Source organism: Calonectris borealis, chromosome 9 (assembly GCF_964195595.1).
Source record: "Calonectris borealis chromosome 9, bCalBor7.hap1.2, whole genome shotgun sequence".
NCBI classification, from domain to species: domain Eukaryota; kingdom Metazoa; phylum Chordata; class Aves; order Procellariiformes; family Procellariidae; genus Calonectris; species Calonectris borealis.
Genome location: NC_134320.1, coordinates 4111498 through 4127788, shown reverse-complemented (window position 1 = coordinate 4127788; position 16291 = coordinate 4111498). Strand labels below are relative to the sequence as shown.

Genomic DNA, 16291 nt, shown 5'->3' with positions numbered 1-16291 from the left:
CCCCTTTCTTGAGGGGTAATTACCAGTAATGCAGGAGCTGTTTTTTTAATCATAGTTTTTATCTGTTTCCAGAGTATAAAAATGGAATATCATTGCGAAATAATTTCAATAACATTTTCAACTAGTCCCTGAAATTGTTTCATAAGGCAAACATCCCTTGGCCACTGTTTATCTTCAGTCATTGCTCAGTTTCTTATGAGTTTGCAGAGATTTTTGTCATAGAGGATCCCATCTGAGGTGCCTCGAATAGATAATCTGTTTCTGATTCTGATACTTGACCCATTATAACATCTTCCAGCACTGCATCAACCTGAAAGAGATTGCCACAGAATCCCACTTACTACTCTGTTGTCCTTCTATTGGACCTCTGCTCATTGGTTCCTTATCTCCCTCCCAATCCACCAAAATGTTTGGATAGTTGGAAAGTGAAGTTCACTTGCCATTTCCTTGGCTGGGATGATAACTCTACAGAAGTGTCAAAAAGTTTTGTGGCACAGTAATAAGAAAAGGGAACAGCACACAATGGTATTGCTTGCAACCCCATAGACAGAAAACAAAATTGATTAATTCTCAAGGGCACTAGCCAGTTTTTTTCCCCTCCTCAATCTGTCAGGAACAAGTGCAACAGTATTAGACCTGTCAAGGAATGGCCAGGCAAACAAGGAGATCACTTATCAGTGTCAGTGACAAGATTCTGAATTTGACGGCAAAGCAACAAGAGGAATAAGGATGACTTGATAATGGAAGTGCATAAGCAGCACTTCAGGCAATCAGAAAAGCACCTGGGAATGAGAATGAGCTGCTGTCAGTATATCTCCTTCATGGTGATGAGAGGGAAGGAGTGAGTCTTGGAGTTTCATAATGACAAGCTTGAGAAAGTGTTCCAGGCTGTGAGCTGCAGAGTCAGGTCCCATGGAAATATGAACACCATGAAATCACCTTGATGGTACCTGCATGGTAAAAATATTACTTGGAACAGTTCCTGGAAGAAGAAAGAATGCATGGACTGGAGACCACCACATTGGCAGCAGTATGGGCTTTCAAGGTACAACTAATCTTTTAAATTCCAGGAGCAAATTCACCAACTTTTACAGACCCTACCTTTAATATTTGTCTTACCTGGCAAACGAATCTATAAAGGTAATAAATTCATTCTAGCATCCGAGAATTTTCTTAAAGTGAAGAGAAATCAATTTAAAGATCTACAGTTCGGTGCAACACATTCAGCTAAATGAATTCAGCAAAAGAGGTGCTGTCCCATCAAAATGAAAACCTACTTCACAGAATATTTTTAAAAGAAATTGTGATAGTGTTATAATGATGTGAAGAGGCTATCTGGTATATAGAAAACCCAGATTTAAGAGCGGCTTAAGCTGGCTCAGCCACAACTTGACAGAAAACAAACTCCAGTCCAGAGCAGGGACTCATGGTTTTTTTGCTATGGAGAAAGCTAGTTCCCACAAAACTATACTTGCATATACCTAAGCAATACCACAACACCAGCAACAAGATTCACACTTCCATCTGCAAGATCAGAGCACTCAGAATGAACAAGTTCATTACAACCCAGGAGACTATAGGGAAAAAATGATTTACTGAAAGATTATGAATAATTACTGTCAACACATTTTCCACCAGTTTGTGGAAAAATCATTTTGGAATACAAGGCCACACCCAATATATAAATCTTTCTGTAGGCTCAACACTCCTGTAACTTCTTTATTTTGTAACTGCAGACTGGAGGAGACATGGTGCAATGTTAACTGGATTGAGATCATATCTCTTGCAGTGACCATATCTTGATGCCATTTAATTGCAAATAGTATAACATTATATGCTGCTACATTTTTGGCAATGTGTCAATCCAATGCCCTAGATATACGTGCCAGGATTCGTGATTTTACTCTTAGAGCTGCATGTCTAATTCTGGAGATAACATTTTGTTATAGCTGAGTCTTACGGCAAAGTGTTTCTGCAAGTAGACTGACAACCAAATATCCCTGAAAGGTGAGTGACACGAGGAGCTGATGCTGCCAGGAAATGCACAAGGGAGAGTGTTGACAAAAACTAACACTAATCATTCCATTTCTTTCTGAGGTCAAGTGCATTTGTTTAACTTTTGAGCAGTTGTGTTATGTAGTCTTGAATGTTGAGACCTATGTTGAACAGTGCAGACATGAGATCTTTTGCATATCAATTCAAGGTATAAAAAAAGAAGTTGGAATTAACAGCAAGATTAATGTTGCATTCATAAGCCCAGTCCTGGTAGATTATGAAGCTAATGGTATACTGCTGACAATGACACTTGGTCAGAAGAATTTTTATGGCTAAAAAGTTAATTTGTTCTATGAATTGCATATTTTTGCAAGCAATTACAAGGAAGAATTAGGCTAAGGATCATGTTATCTTATTACCCTTACATACTGTAAATCGACGTTAAAAGTTTCGAGGCTTTTGGATACAGATGAGCATCTTGGCTTCTTGCATCCAAGTTCTGGAACTCTTTTATTGTAGTTAAATTGATGACTCATTTATGCTATAGTCCTCAAAGTCACCAGTGGTATTTGCCATAATTTGAAATCCATATGGTTCAGGATTGTTTCACCCTGTGAAGCAATGACTAAGATGACTGGCTTTGCCTTACTGTCATCTAAGGTAATGTACTGGCATCATGACTGTCTCCAGAGAAAAAATGTTATGTTATCTCATAGTGAGTCCGTTACAGCCTTTTTATTCCATCTCTTTTGGAATGAGTCATGGTGCTTGGATCCCTCCAGTGTGTGTGTCAGTTGGCCTGGTGCTCAGAGAAACTTTTAAGGGACGAGTGGAAAGGGTTCCACTGAAGACAATGATGGCAGGAGACAGCATGGCTCTGTAGTCAGAAAACAAGAGAAAAAGTTACAATTTGTTTTAATGGTAGTTATACCAGTGAGTGATAAAGGACCTTGGATAAATCCCTGTTAATCTGTGTCCATATTCCCATCTGTGAAATGAGAATAACAGCATATTATTTAACCAGGTTAAAGCAGATTAAGAAACGCAGATAGTTCTGTCTCAGTAATTCCTCCCTGGTTCCAGCATCATCATTTGGAAATCTGCAAAATGTAGCCCAGTGAATACCTGTCCTTTACAGCTGTATGGAGTTACAACTCCTATTTATCCTCTTGATTTTTTTAAGTTGGGGTATTTGAAAAAAGAAACAGGTAAAGAAGCCAGAAGGCGGGGTGTGACTCACCTAAACTCTGCCTTCGGTCTCAACCACATTCCTCTCCAGTGACTTGAATGACCTGGGTTGTTCTTTGTATTAAATTAGAAATAGATGGATTGCATCTATCACTTGTGGACTAATAATGTATCTGCATAGTTGCAGGAGGCTCCCTGCAGTGATAGTGAAGACTTTGAGATGCTGATACTGGTATCTTAAAAGATCAGAATGAAGAAGGCAATCAGATTTCATATAGGCTGTTGGAAAGGAGGGAGGGATTGTCATGAATCTTTCCAAGGTGCCAAAAACTCCCACACTTGTGGAGTGTTTTCACTAGGACTGAGTCTGAGTGTTTAATGAAAAAGCTGACACGCTTCTAACATGGAATCCATAGGTAGGAAGTAAGTGGCATGGAGTTAGAATTAACTGTATGGATAATGCAATGCAAGAACAAGATGAGTGAACTCAAAGAAAATTTGTGCCATATTGTCTTCCCACTCCCTTTTCTCTTAATATACTTGTAAAACACATACTGTGTATTTTGATGCCTAAAAGGAAAGGGTCATTTATCATCTTCAAGTTCCATGTGCATTATTAGTTTGTCTTTTTTCTGCCTATGCTGCCCTTGGAAACTACTTAAGCATCTGTGATAACAGCCACAAGACAGATTTGCTGGTAACAACCATGGGATCCACTAGAGACGCACCCCTGCGTGTGTGTGTATGGAACAGGAGATCTGTTGCAGATACCTGATGCATGTCTGTCTACCTACCTCCCACAGCTCCCTAAATCTTCTTGGCTGGAGCAGTTGCTGCTTTGAAGATGAAATCATGTTTTGTGTTTCCTGGTTTCTGGTTCCTTGCTGAGTCTTCAGCAGGCTCTCTTTCAGCAGTCAAGGCTTGTAGTGCTTTCAAAGTTCTGTTTCATTTCCTGTATCTTTTGTTTTCTGCTTTCTAAAGTGGAAGTGAAGAGAGTTGTGTATTTCTTCATTGCAAGTAATGCATTAAACTCTTTTGAAAAAGATAGAAGTCAGTGTATGAAGTTAAAAATGGTGCAATGAGAAGTGTAAAGGGAGATTAATTATCTTATTCTGTGATTCTCTCATAAATTGCCTAGAAATATTCCTGTTATTGATGGCTCTGAACAGCAACTATTCTAGCTCTGATGATGGAGTCCCCCACTGGAAATGCAAGCTGCATCCATTCCACAGACGACAAAGTTGTGCTGTCACTGGAGGCAGCAAGGCTAACTTGACAAGAGGGTCCTCTTTTGACAAAGGTCTTCTGTTGACACCTGGAGTTTTGTTAAACACTGCAGTACCATCTAGAGGTGTGTGTAATTTTCATGTTAGGCCACCACTGTTAGACTGGCAAAACTCTGTAGTATTGACTTATTGCAGTGCAGTGGTGTTATTGGCATGGGTCATTAGTTGCCACTATAGTATTGCTGTTTTCCCAAAGTAGAATATTTGGTAAGTTAGTGGAGCTGGGAACCCTCTGGCCACTTCTAACCTTCTCTTCTGTGTAAATATTTGAGGTATAGTTGTTATTATAAAGCACCATGGCTTGCCTTGGCTTGGAAAAGAAAGTTTCTGAGAGCAGGTAAATGAACAACATATAAACTTAAATATAACCCATTTTTCCACCATAGCTGTGTTTCAGAAAGCACATTAATTCAATTCCAAGGGAATAACACATAGAGAACCAGTTTTATTTAGTTAGTTAGATTAATTCCATTTTAATATTTCCATTAGCCATTTTAAACTTGGCACTGCAAAGTAATAAAATCCTCCAAATATTGACAGATAGAAAAGTAAATGCCACCCAGCCATGACAAGCTGTTTTTCAGCCAATCTCTTAGAGATAGAAAGGCTGCTATCATAATTTATTTATATATTAATAAGGCACATGATTTTTATTGCTAGTTATTCCCTTCTAGCAATTAAGGCAAAGCTGATAAAATCTTCGTTAAGTCAACATTTGTTTGTTAACTTTCAAAAATTCAAAGCTAAAAATCTTTCTGGCCTGCACACCGGGAAGAAAAGGATAAAGCTTCTCTTGTAGAGTGTGACACTGAGTCAGACATGAATGGAAGAAAAGGGAAGGGTCGGCAGGCATGTATAGGCACCAGAACTGGTGCTGGAAGACCCCTGCTTGGTTACTGGAGGTGCACAGTTGACTGCAGGGCAAGTGTGAACTGTGTTGTCCTTCCATCTATGGTCAGCAGAGCTACTGGAACATCAGGGGCAAAAATCTGAATGAATTCCAGAATGAAACAGTTTGGTCTTTCCTTCTAATTAGGCTTTATATTTTTAATGTAAGCTTGACAGCTAATCTTTTCAGGACTTGAAAATATAGTTGAGTTCCATGTTTGGTAGTAGGGCCAAAAGGCTGGATGAAACCTGAGAAATTTAGTGCACTCAACTAGTTATCTTACATGTTCTGCTCAGTAACTTCTAGCCACAGAGGAAAATTGACTTTTGCATATGCCAGTGTCAAGGGCAAATTACCACTTACCTTGTGTTGAAAGACAAAATCCTTCATCTTTCAAGAGGAGGTCCTTACAGTTACTAATTATGGACCCCACCCTTGGCTGCTTGATCTTGCAGTAGACTTAAAATATTTAAATAATGAATATTCATGGCTTTTATACACATTAAGGAAATATTTTCTGAATTGTAAATATTTGAAAGGTAGAACACATCCATATAAAGGCACTTCGTGTTTTTCCAGATTTATCCCTCTCTGGATTCAAGGCTAGAACTTCAGCTGATGACAACACAGCTCCAGAGAGTCTTTATCAGCTGAGAAATTGCCCTCTTTAGTGTTTGCCTGAGAACCATAATAATTAGCATTTACTGTAAAGTATAAATGCTTTCTACTGTATAATTGCATAAGGAGATAACTAATCCTTGGGGAGGGCACACTTGGAAAAAGGGGTCTATTTAGCACACATGGGGAGAACACAGTTCCTGGCCTTTGGATGGTGACATTCAGTCCTTCAGCAACACTAGGGAAGCAGCTAATAATCTCAACTTCGAATAGCATGTACAGTGTTTTGTCACATGGCCCGTGTGCCATTCTTTCTAGGAAGACATGTCATTCTGCTAAATATGATTACCCAGTCACAAACATAAAAGTATCTGTGTATTAATAAAATGCTTTAACGAATAATGTTTTTAAACCTTTTCATTACCTGAAGAAAATAAACCCATGCACTGGAGTGTCTGGCAAGATATGCCTTTGTCCTTTGACAACAAAATTTGTGACTCAAATAAGGTGAAGAGTCTAAATATAAATGGAAATCCTAGGATAAACCTTGCAATATATTACACACTTTCCAGCTGAGCAAAGCAGTAGCAGCTAAAACTCTGATTCAATGTGATATGCATATGGATGCAAAAAGGATTGCCTTCTTTAAGTGTCTGTCTTCACTACTAGGCTATGAGTTTCACAGTAGAACTGAGATACTACTGAAACAGAAGTTGTTTTAGCTGTGGAGAATTTTATGGCTGTTGCTGGTTTTAACCAGTTAGTTCAGCCTTTCAAGCTATGTAATCTTTAGTAAAAAAAGTAGTAACAAATACAGTTTTGTTAACAAGTTTAGCACTATCAGGTTTCCTAATTATACTTTTTCCAAATTTTGCATTTGATTCTGCTATTCACTGTATTTTTAGTTTTTAATGAATTTCAGGGTTAGCTATAAAGGATCCAATGGATTCATGCACAAAGGGAAGGAAAGGCACAACAGTGCCGTCTCACTGTTCCAGAAACAATTTTGGAGATTTGTTCTCTACACACTGGATCCTTAAATTATCTCAACAGGCCCTGCTGCCTTCATATACTGAATTAATGAAACTCTGTTTAACCTGTAAATCTTATAGCTAGCAAAACCAAGTTATATTTTCTTAGCCAAAATAGAACTTCATAAAACTACTGTTTTGTGATTTACTCTTAAGCTACAGTAGCTCAAGTCACTGTAGAATTGTAAAATATGGTATGGCTTAGGTTCAATAAAACAAAGTGAATGAAGTGTTAATTTGATAATTGTGTGGTTCATCTGAGCACTAAAACACAATAGGGCATGCCTTATTCTGTCATAATAGGCTACCTCAGGGGTGTTATGATGGTCTTTATGCCTTCAACCACCCAAGAAGCACAGTAATGTGCAGTAAAGTGTGCCCAAAGGGCTTTGCTGCAACTGTAATGTAGGTTTCTGCCAGAGCTGTTTTCAGCATGCTTTGAAAAATATTTTCAGTAGACAGAAATCTTATTTAATATAGCTATATATGGGGACAGAGTACATATGAGGGAACTAGAAACTACACTTGTTTTTTGTTTACCAGCCTTTCTAAAGGTTCTGATTTTATTCAGATAAAAAAAAAAATGAAAAGAGGGGTGCAGGAATAAGGCCTTTATTAACTGAATTATTCATCATAGTAAAAAGGTAACAGAAATACTTGTCATAACTAAGACGACAGAAGAGACTTTCCATTATTTTTACAGAAAAGGCCTATGCTTCAGGAGTTTAGTCAAATACTGAAGTTTTGGTACTAGTTTTGGTACTACATTTAAGAGTGGTGGTAGCACAAGTGTGTTATTTCCATAGTCATAAAATCCTGGTTCTTCAGTGCTATTCACATGAGCAGCGCCTGTCAAATGGCTGAATCCACTGATACCTTTGGGACTTTATATAAATCACTGCTGTGGTTTAACCCCAGCCGGCTGCTAAGCCCCACACAGCCACTCGCTCACTCCTCCACGGTGGGATGGGGGAGAGAATCACAAGGGTAAAAGTGAGAAAACTCATGGGTTGAGATAAAGACAGTTCAATAGTTAAAGCAAAAGCCACGCACGCAAGCAAAGCGAAACAAGAAATTCATTCCCTCCTTCCCATCGGCAGGCAGGTGTTCAGCCATCACCAGGAAAGCAGGGCTCCATCATGCGTAATGGTTACTTGGGAAGACAAATGCCATCACTCCGAACGTCCCCCACTTCCTTCTTCTTCCCCCAGCTTTATATGCTGCGCATGATGTCATGTGGTATGGAATATCCCTTTGGTCAGTTGGGGTCAGCTGTCCCGGCTGTGTCCCCTCCCAACTTCTTGTGCACCCCCAGCCTCCTTGCTGGTGGGATGGGGTGAGAAACAGAAGAGGCCTTGACCCTGTGTAAGCACTGCTCAGCAGTAATGAAAACATCCCTGTGTTATCAACACTGTTTTCAGCACAAATCCAAAATATAGCCCCATGCTAGCTACTGTGAAGAAAATTAACTCTATCCCAGCCAAAACCAGCACAATCACATATCAGGATTGTAGCCCAAGATTCATTGATTTAGATAGTACTTCCCCAGTGCAAAATATTGAAAGTGTGTCCTGGGAATCTAGATGTGTAAGTAATCTTTTTTGCTTTTCTTGCCTACCTTCAGTCTGCTTCTAGCATTCTTTGTCTTTGCTCTCCAGAATTTAATGTTCTTTTCACATTTTTACAAAAGCCTGTTTCTGTTCACCACTACCACAAGCATCTACCTGACCAAACTCTTAGTCTCCGCCTGCAGAGGCAACCTATCACCCTTCTTTCTGTTCCTATGAACAGGTAAGTTGATAGCAGGGAGCTGTGAAGGCATCCCTCCACTCAACATTTCTGAGGATCATATCTTGCTTCATGATGCCATTCACAAGAATGAAAAGCTAGGGCCCAGAATTTTGTCTCTTGGAAAGACTGTAAGATACAAGACAGTTGGAACAGATAGATACTAAAGGACTGAATGGTCGGTCTATTGTCTGAAGACCTGTACATTTGGTAAAGAAATCTTTTGTTTTGTTGCATTTTAGGATTGCATCCTTGGGAAGACTTTTGGGCAACTTCCCTGGCACAAGCAAACTGCTTGAAATCCTTAATTGGAAGCCAGAGAAGATTTCCAGCTGAAGTTCTGCAATGAATCAGGGAAAGGTAGATGCTGTTAGGGATGATAGTATTTCTTTTTCTTGATGTTAGTGTCCTCTTTAGAATTGGAAGAGATATTCCAGCTCTAATGTTATCACATGACACCTTTCTTGTATGGTGTTACAGAGAAAGAGTGAGAAAGTTGTATCAAACAGTATCTGCAACTGTTTGGCATGCAACTGTATATAGCTCCTGCTGTAAATGAGTCATTGTCCTCAAAACCAGATTCGAGTCTGAAACATGCATCTCTTGTTTCAAGACCTCTGTCCTCTTCACTCACCTTAGTAGCACTGCTGCTACTAGCCGACCAAAGACATTTTTTAATTACAGTACTAAATTTGAAGCTTGGCCTATTATGTTCTAACAACATGATTACTAAACCATAATTGCACGACTTACTTGCCATCAGCCTTACATTTTGCTCAGTGTTTGAAATGGGATCTTCTAATTGAATAACAAGGCACAACAAGGCAAAGTATGTGCTGGCAAACTGTAAAAGCTATGATCTCATGACTGCTGTGATTCCAAGATGAATGTTCTTCTCTGAGGTTGTCTTGATGCTGTTGTTAAAAGATATAACCATGAGAAGTCTGGCAAGAGGAATTTAGTTTATGCTGCTGAGCAATGAAGTCAATCTTCAAGTGAATATTTTAAACTCTGAAACAAGTTTTTTCCTAACAATATTCTGTGGAGGCTGCTAGTGTCTCTTTTGTAAGGCAAATAACTTGTTCTAAGGCTCCCAATTAGTTGGAGAACTGCTTCAAAAGTTCAAAAGAATGGCTCAGTTTGCAGAATACTGTTAATGCCAGTATGTGATGTCTTCACTCTGCTTTTGACAAAATTAGGATCTGATTTTGCAGCTGCTTTTATACTAATGGTTCTCTACTATTCACGAAACGCTATTGACTATCATTTATTTTACTGCAATATTTAGGATCTTGACTATGGACAAGCCTATTGTGTCAAGCACTTTGCAAACAGAATAAAAGGACTGTTTGGGCTCATGATGATTGACGTTGGCCCTTACGAAACAGCCACTCGCTCTACTGTTACTGCGATGGCAATTTCTCCAGTCACAGGCCAGCTCCATACAGGCATAAGGAAATAATTTTCTGTTATCTCTTCACGCAGGCAAAGAGAGGCAACCCAAAAGGAATCATAAGGAAGAGGGGGACAGCTCAAGATACTCAGCCCCTTTTATGATGCTATTTACCTGTGCCATTCTCTTGCTTTCTTTCTCATTCTTCTCTTTATATTAGCAAATCACCATTCCTTTTGCCATCCCCACCCTTGCCATCTTCTTGTGTTCACACTGTTTCCATATTCAGCTCATTGCAGCTTCTTGATACAAATGCTAACTCAGATTTGTAATTCCATAGAGGCTAGGCTGCTTCTGTTCCTCACTGGAAGGAGATGAAACCAAACCAGCGTAGACCATCAACACCTTGTGATGGACCATGAAAAATTACAGAAAACATGCTAGCAGGCAAGATTTGCATTCGGATTGTTGAGGTTTCACCCTTACTTCCAAACACAGATGACAGAAAACTCTTACCGTCATGCTGTCCACCAGAATTGCTCTCATTGCATCTCAGCCTTTAGCATGACATAAGGTCTTAAGTCTTCTAGGGTATGAATTTGTGTAGCTCGAATGATTTTGTACTCCCTAATACCGTGAAAGGAAAACGTCTATTCTGGCGTGAAGAAAAAATGCTGGTCAAAGTGAGACTGGCATAGTAGGCAGGGAAATGTCAAAAGGGGGATTAAATTGTGGAAAATCTTCTAGAAAGAAAGGATAAGCTCTTTGTCCATACTGCAAGCTCTGGAACAAATCACCAGCAAGCATAAGGTGAGAAACAGTTCCTTTTAAAAACATGTGATGGGCAAAACTAGTTGATTTTTCATGAAACAGAATCTGAGATAAGTCATCCATTCCTTTACCAATTGCACCAGTGAAAATCTGGCCTTTTCCATATCCTGGCAGGCAGCTACAGGAAGAATGTATTTGACCACTCTGACATGCTCACCAATGAATTCCCTAAAAATGCATTGCATCAGCTAACCAGAAGGTATGAGCTTGAACCGTATGCTAGCTTCTCGCTTTTCCTCCTTTTTGAAAGAGAGAAGAACCAATTGGAAAGGTCCGCAGATATAACTGCCTGTGGCCATTTTAAACTACTGAAGTAGTTCCATGCTTCATTGCTGCAAAGGGCTGAAAGGGCCTTTGTTGGCTGAGAAAAGGTCAAGAAGACCCAGGCTGAATAGCATATCTGAACTAGATAGAATTGTTATTGCACACACAATGCATCGGGGAAGGCAGTGATAATATAAATACTGTATGTAGTTTCCAGTATTTATAGGAGGCTGTGCACCCACACCAAATGACTATTTCCTTGCTGGCGAGACCCTTGCAAGCCAAATGCAACTTATTACTGAGTTAAAATGACTGGCGTGACACTGTATTTTCAAAGTAATAAAGTTATTTGCTTGTCATATATCCACCTCTTCAATTAGAGACTTACATTAACAGTGAAATACCCCTAGGGATGTAACTGTCATCGGGAACTCTAGTTGCAAATAATAGTCACAAATAATTTTGGCAACAGGTGTTCAAGCATTAAACTCCCAAGTGGCAACAAATCCTATGGTTTTGTCATCAGAGCTTCTACCAGTCACTGAAGTACCAAGATCATCTGTTTTGTGATGTATAGCATGGTATCCATGGTCATCAGCTAATGCCTCTAATAAAGGTTGTATCAAAATCAATCTAATGCAATGACTTAAGGGGCGGGGGGAAGACGGGGACTACTTGTTTGATTTTTAAAAGGAAATCATGTGGTTCTTTAAGGTGCTGGACAAATTATTTCCAGCTCATCTGCAAAATCAGCAAACTGTTTCTGCTCCCACCACTCTGTCCTCAGTACTAACCTTGAAGAAGGTATTCTTTCCAGTTATATCATTTATAGGATCTTAGCATAGTGAGGCAGTGATGGCAGTCATAATATATCATTTCTAGCAAACAGTGTGTGTCTGCTGAAGTTTATGGCTATTCCAGGTAGGTGTGAGTTGAGCTCGTGTTCTAGGCAAATAACAGTGATGGGGAGAAAATACCTGAACTTTTTTATTAGTGTTGGAAGCATATTACTGATTTTTCTTACCAGTTGGCACACACTGGTATCAAATATAATTAGGAAATAGTTTTGAGTAGCATTTTGGAATATGTGCATATAAACATTTAACTATTGAGCCTTTCAAAAAGGGGAGGAAGTTGCGTTTAAATTGTACATCAAAGACATGAAAAATAAAAGGAATTAGTTGGATGTTGGCCAACCTATTTCCTCTTACCAACATCCACTTTTCATTCTCCTGCAAGAAGCAAGGGCAGAGGCACAAAGCACTCCTATTTTCCTTCTTTAAGGCAGTTCTTCTCAGGCTTTGCCAACGAGCAAGGTCAGTTTTCTCAGGCTGCAACCTCTTTCACATCTGAATTATGTTGGCAGATAGCCCTGGACAGAACCATTTGTAACAGAGCTCCAAGTTATAGGCCTTTGTCCAAAGTCTATTAAAGTCAGTGTGAAAGTTTTCACTGAAGTCTATGGATTTGGTGTTGGGGTCTCAATGGGTAGTTTTTCCTTAAAAGCATGTTTTTATAGATGCTTATATCAAACAGGATGGAGCCCATGGCACTAGCCCGACACGAGAATTTTTAAATCAGCTAAAAATTATTTGACATTTAACTTAAAAAGTGGGGCAAAATTATTCGTTCTCTAATTGCTTTATTAACGTTAGAAGTTTGATCTGAAGATCATTGACATTAGCATGACTTTATGTTAAATAATGAGTTTCTGATTGGGAGTTAGAAGTATTTAAGCATAACTAAAATGGAAGTAAAAGACAAAAGAAAGGCAGGAAAGATTTAGATTCTCATGTTTTATTATTTATAACAGTTGGAGGGGCTGTTAAGAAAAATCAGCATAGCTAGTGAGAACAGGAATATAGATTCAGCCGAAAAAAATTATGGAATTATTCCTTTTTGTCATTTGCTTTTTATACTTTGGTAAGAAAAACGTTCTGTAGATTCCAAGCATAAGGAACAAAAAGGATGCTAAGGAGGTAGGATATTAGTACAAGTATTGGAAGCTTGCACCAGGTTTTATAACTAACTTGTAAAACTGATTTCTAAATGTGTTGTGAATGTGAAGGCAGACAGCAGAGGTAGCACGTAATTCGTCAGTCTGTTTGTGGTCAATGGGAGTTGCAGCAGGATAAGAGCACAATTGTCTGGAAAGTAATTCATGCCTTTTGACACTTTGCCTCTCCTTTTCCAAAACAGATTGAGGTGTAATTGCTGCAAGAAAAATCATTAGTCTTATACAGCCTTTTAGAATTACTAGATTAAGTATTTCATTAGGAAAGCTGAGTGGTACTTCCTTGCAGTTTCCCTTCTTTTCCAGGAATTGATAGCAATAATCCAATAATTTTGATTCGGGTAGAAACACAGGAAAGAAACTGTTGCATGGAAGTAGTATATAGTTGCACACCTGGCTTTAATGCAACCTAGGCTATGAAAGAGTATGTCAATGAATAGTCCCATTGCACAGGACAACTCCGTTTCTGCTGTAATGTATCGCTATATCATTAACCTTTTAATACCTTATACGAAAACCTTTTTGAAGGAAATCAAAGTAGGTGCATCTTGGATTCTCTCTATTGTTTCATCGTGAATATCTGCTGTGAAATCTCATGAGTCACCTCAGATGTTACAGATATTTCTTCTACTTGGTAGAAGAAATGGTGGTGCTGATTCACACATACTATTTCTGTCTCTTTTTATTTCTGTATTGTGACTGGTACTTTTCTTGGTCCTCCCTGTGTGCAAATGGTCTAATATTCATTCTAATTCCTATATAATTCAAATGTAAAATTGTGAAAACCAGCAATATTGTTCAAAGCACAAGCTGTTTTTTGAATGGAGCATTGATATATGTAGCCTTAAGCTGGTCTAAGGTATTAATTTATAAATAAATATTCTATTTTGTTTCCTTTGCAAGAAGTCCTGCTTGTAATAAATTGCAGATAGAGGCAAAATTTGAATAATCTGAAGTATTTGTAACATCATTAGTTTCCAAACTGTTTTACTCTGCTATTGTATTAGCTTCCCAAGACAGCACCTGCTCTGGACTGTACAATTTGAGATCCAAACATTTAACAGGACAGCCTGAAAATGCATTCATATTAAATTTTGTGCGTATATAGAGATCTGCCTATACCATGTCAACAGGAATTTGCATTCTGTTCATCATGCTTAAAAGTAAAATAAGTCATCGCTTCAACTTTGATGTGTATTTGGATGAAATAACTGGATGAAATAGTGCAAGTGTCATTTCCTTATAAAAGGAGAGCATGTCAACTTTATACAGATGGTAAGTGGAGACAAAATTCAACTTCCAACACTGACATATACTGAGGTACTGTGCAGCTGGCATATATTCCATTCCAGTTTATTCTGGAGAAGTATTTGCTGTTCTTTTACTTCTTCTGTCATCTCCCCTCACACGAGCTTGAGAGAAATGTCTTGCTGCCTAAACGTGTAAAACTATCTCACCGTGCCAGTGGAGATACCTCAGGGCTTCTGCTGCAGGGCAAACTTCACATCAGCCTTTCCTTACCACACCACGAGACCCAGACCTTTTTAAAACTGCATGCAGCATTAGAAGAACAAAAGTCCATCCATTCCTCCATCTTTAACAGGGCCAGCATTTAGGATGCTGTACTTACTGTAAGAATCAGTAAAAGCTAAATATTTTGTAATGAACCTGGATGAAATTAAACAGTTTTTCCTCATTTTATCACTTTTTAAACATTATTCTAGTTGAAACTTTATCAGTGAACTGGTCATAGTATTTAAATTAAGCGAGAAATAAATCAGGGTGTTGTCTATTCAAATAGTGAAAATAATCTTTACAGCATGTAGTATCACATCTCATGATAATATTTCAAGACTTTGTTTTAGGGCTGAGTGACCAGATAGCTGAGGAAAAAGATTTTGAAAAGATAACACAGACAGACAAGACTTAGTTCATGCAGAAGAGTGAATTACTGTCATGTCAAAAAAATAAATGTAAATAGTTTGAGATATGTAAATATACTTTTAATTAGCATCACAAACTGCTGATATGACAAAGTAGAGTAGATGGTCAAGTGAGTAATAGGTAAACAATGCAATTCTTGTGGTGAGAGCTGAGATTCCAGATGTGCAGTAGGGCTACTGAATATAGTGCTTGAAAGCACTTTGAATGAGGAGTTTTTACAGTGGAAAAAGCTGAAACAAGTATAACTTTTGTGTATCCTATGTTGACTGCAGAACCATTATTGACAAAGCCCTAGCGTTTTCTAAAGGCCATCCTCCACCTAAATCCTTGTTGTATTTCTTGGAAAGCTCTTGCAAAAATCCTGAGATTGTTTTAAAAGTTCAGGACTCCAAATGGGGGATTTATTTGCCTCACTTTTAAATTATTCTGCATGTGAACAACTTCAAGCTTTTCTCCAAAACTACAAATGCTGGAAATGTATATAAAATTAAATGTAATCTTATTATGCCCCAGCTCTTGACATCAAGGAATATCTCCCAAATACTTCAAGAATCATTACAGAACTGGATGTAACAATGCTAATCTAATTCTTTTTCCTATCTCTATAATCATAGAAAGCCTAGATGCAGTGAAAATACTGGAAGTGTGGAGTGTAGACAAAGGAAGGGCTGTATAAGGACTCATGCTTTTGTTGGCCGTGCTCCTGATCTGTCGGACATGGGCTAGTGATGTTGTATGGACAGCTCGGGTGTGATTTTGAATAACATTCTCATCACATTCTCTGTGATGATAAAAGATTAAAAAGATAAAGATGCAATTGAAATAATTATTTGCTAAATTGTGAAATAGATGTAAACTATTTCTTATCAAGGTTCAGGCTGATCACCAATCCATTGTTCTGGGTCACTTAATAGGAAGAGGAGAGTTAGTACGCTATGTGCATGTTGAAGTGTGAATGCCTACACAAATAGATGGGAGACACTGGTAATTAAAAGGTTGAGTTTAAACCACATACAGTAGGTATTGTGTTTTCCTCTTAATAGTTGCATA

The 16291-nt window shown here is 38.4% G+C and overlaps 1 long non-coding RNA gene across 1 annotated transcript in view; it reads left to right on the top strand.

Moving 5' to 3' along the window:
- The window catches only part of LOC142085555 (uncharacterized), a 53463-nt gene extending 41718 nt beyond the window's left edge, over window positions 1-11745 (top strand). The window contains exons 2-3 of the long non-coding RNA XR_012674763.1: window positions 9038-9155; window positions 10281-11745. This is a non-coding gene — a long non-coding RNA (uncharacterized LOC142085555). The remainder of the gene's footprint in view (window positions 1-9037; window positions 9156-10280) is intronic.
- Window positions 11746-16291: the final 4546 nt, after the last annotated feature.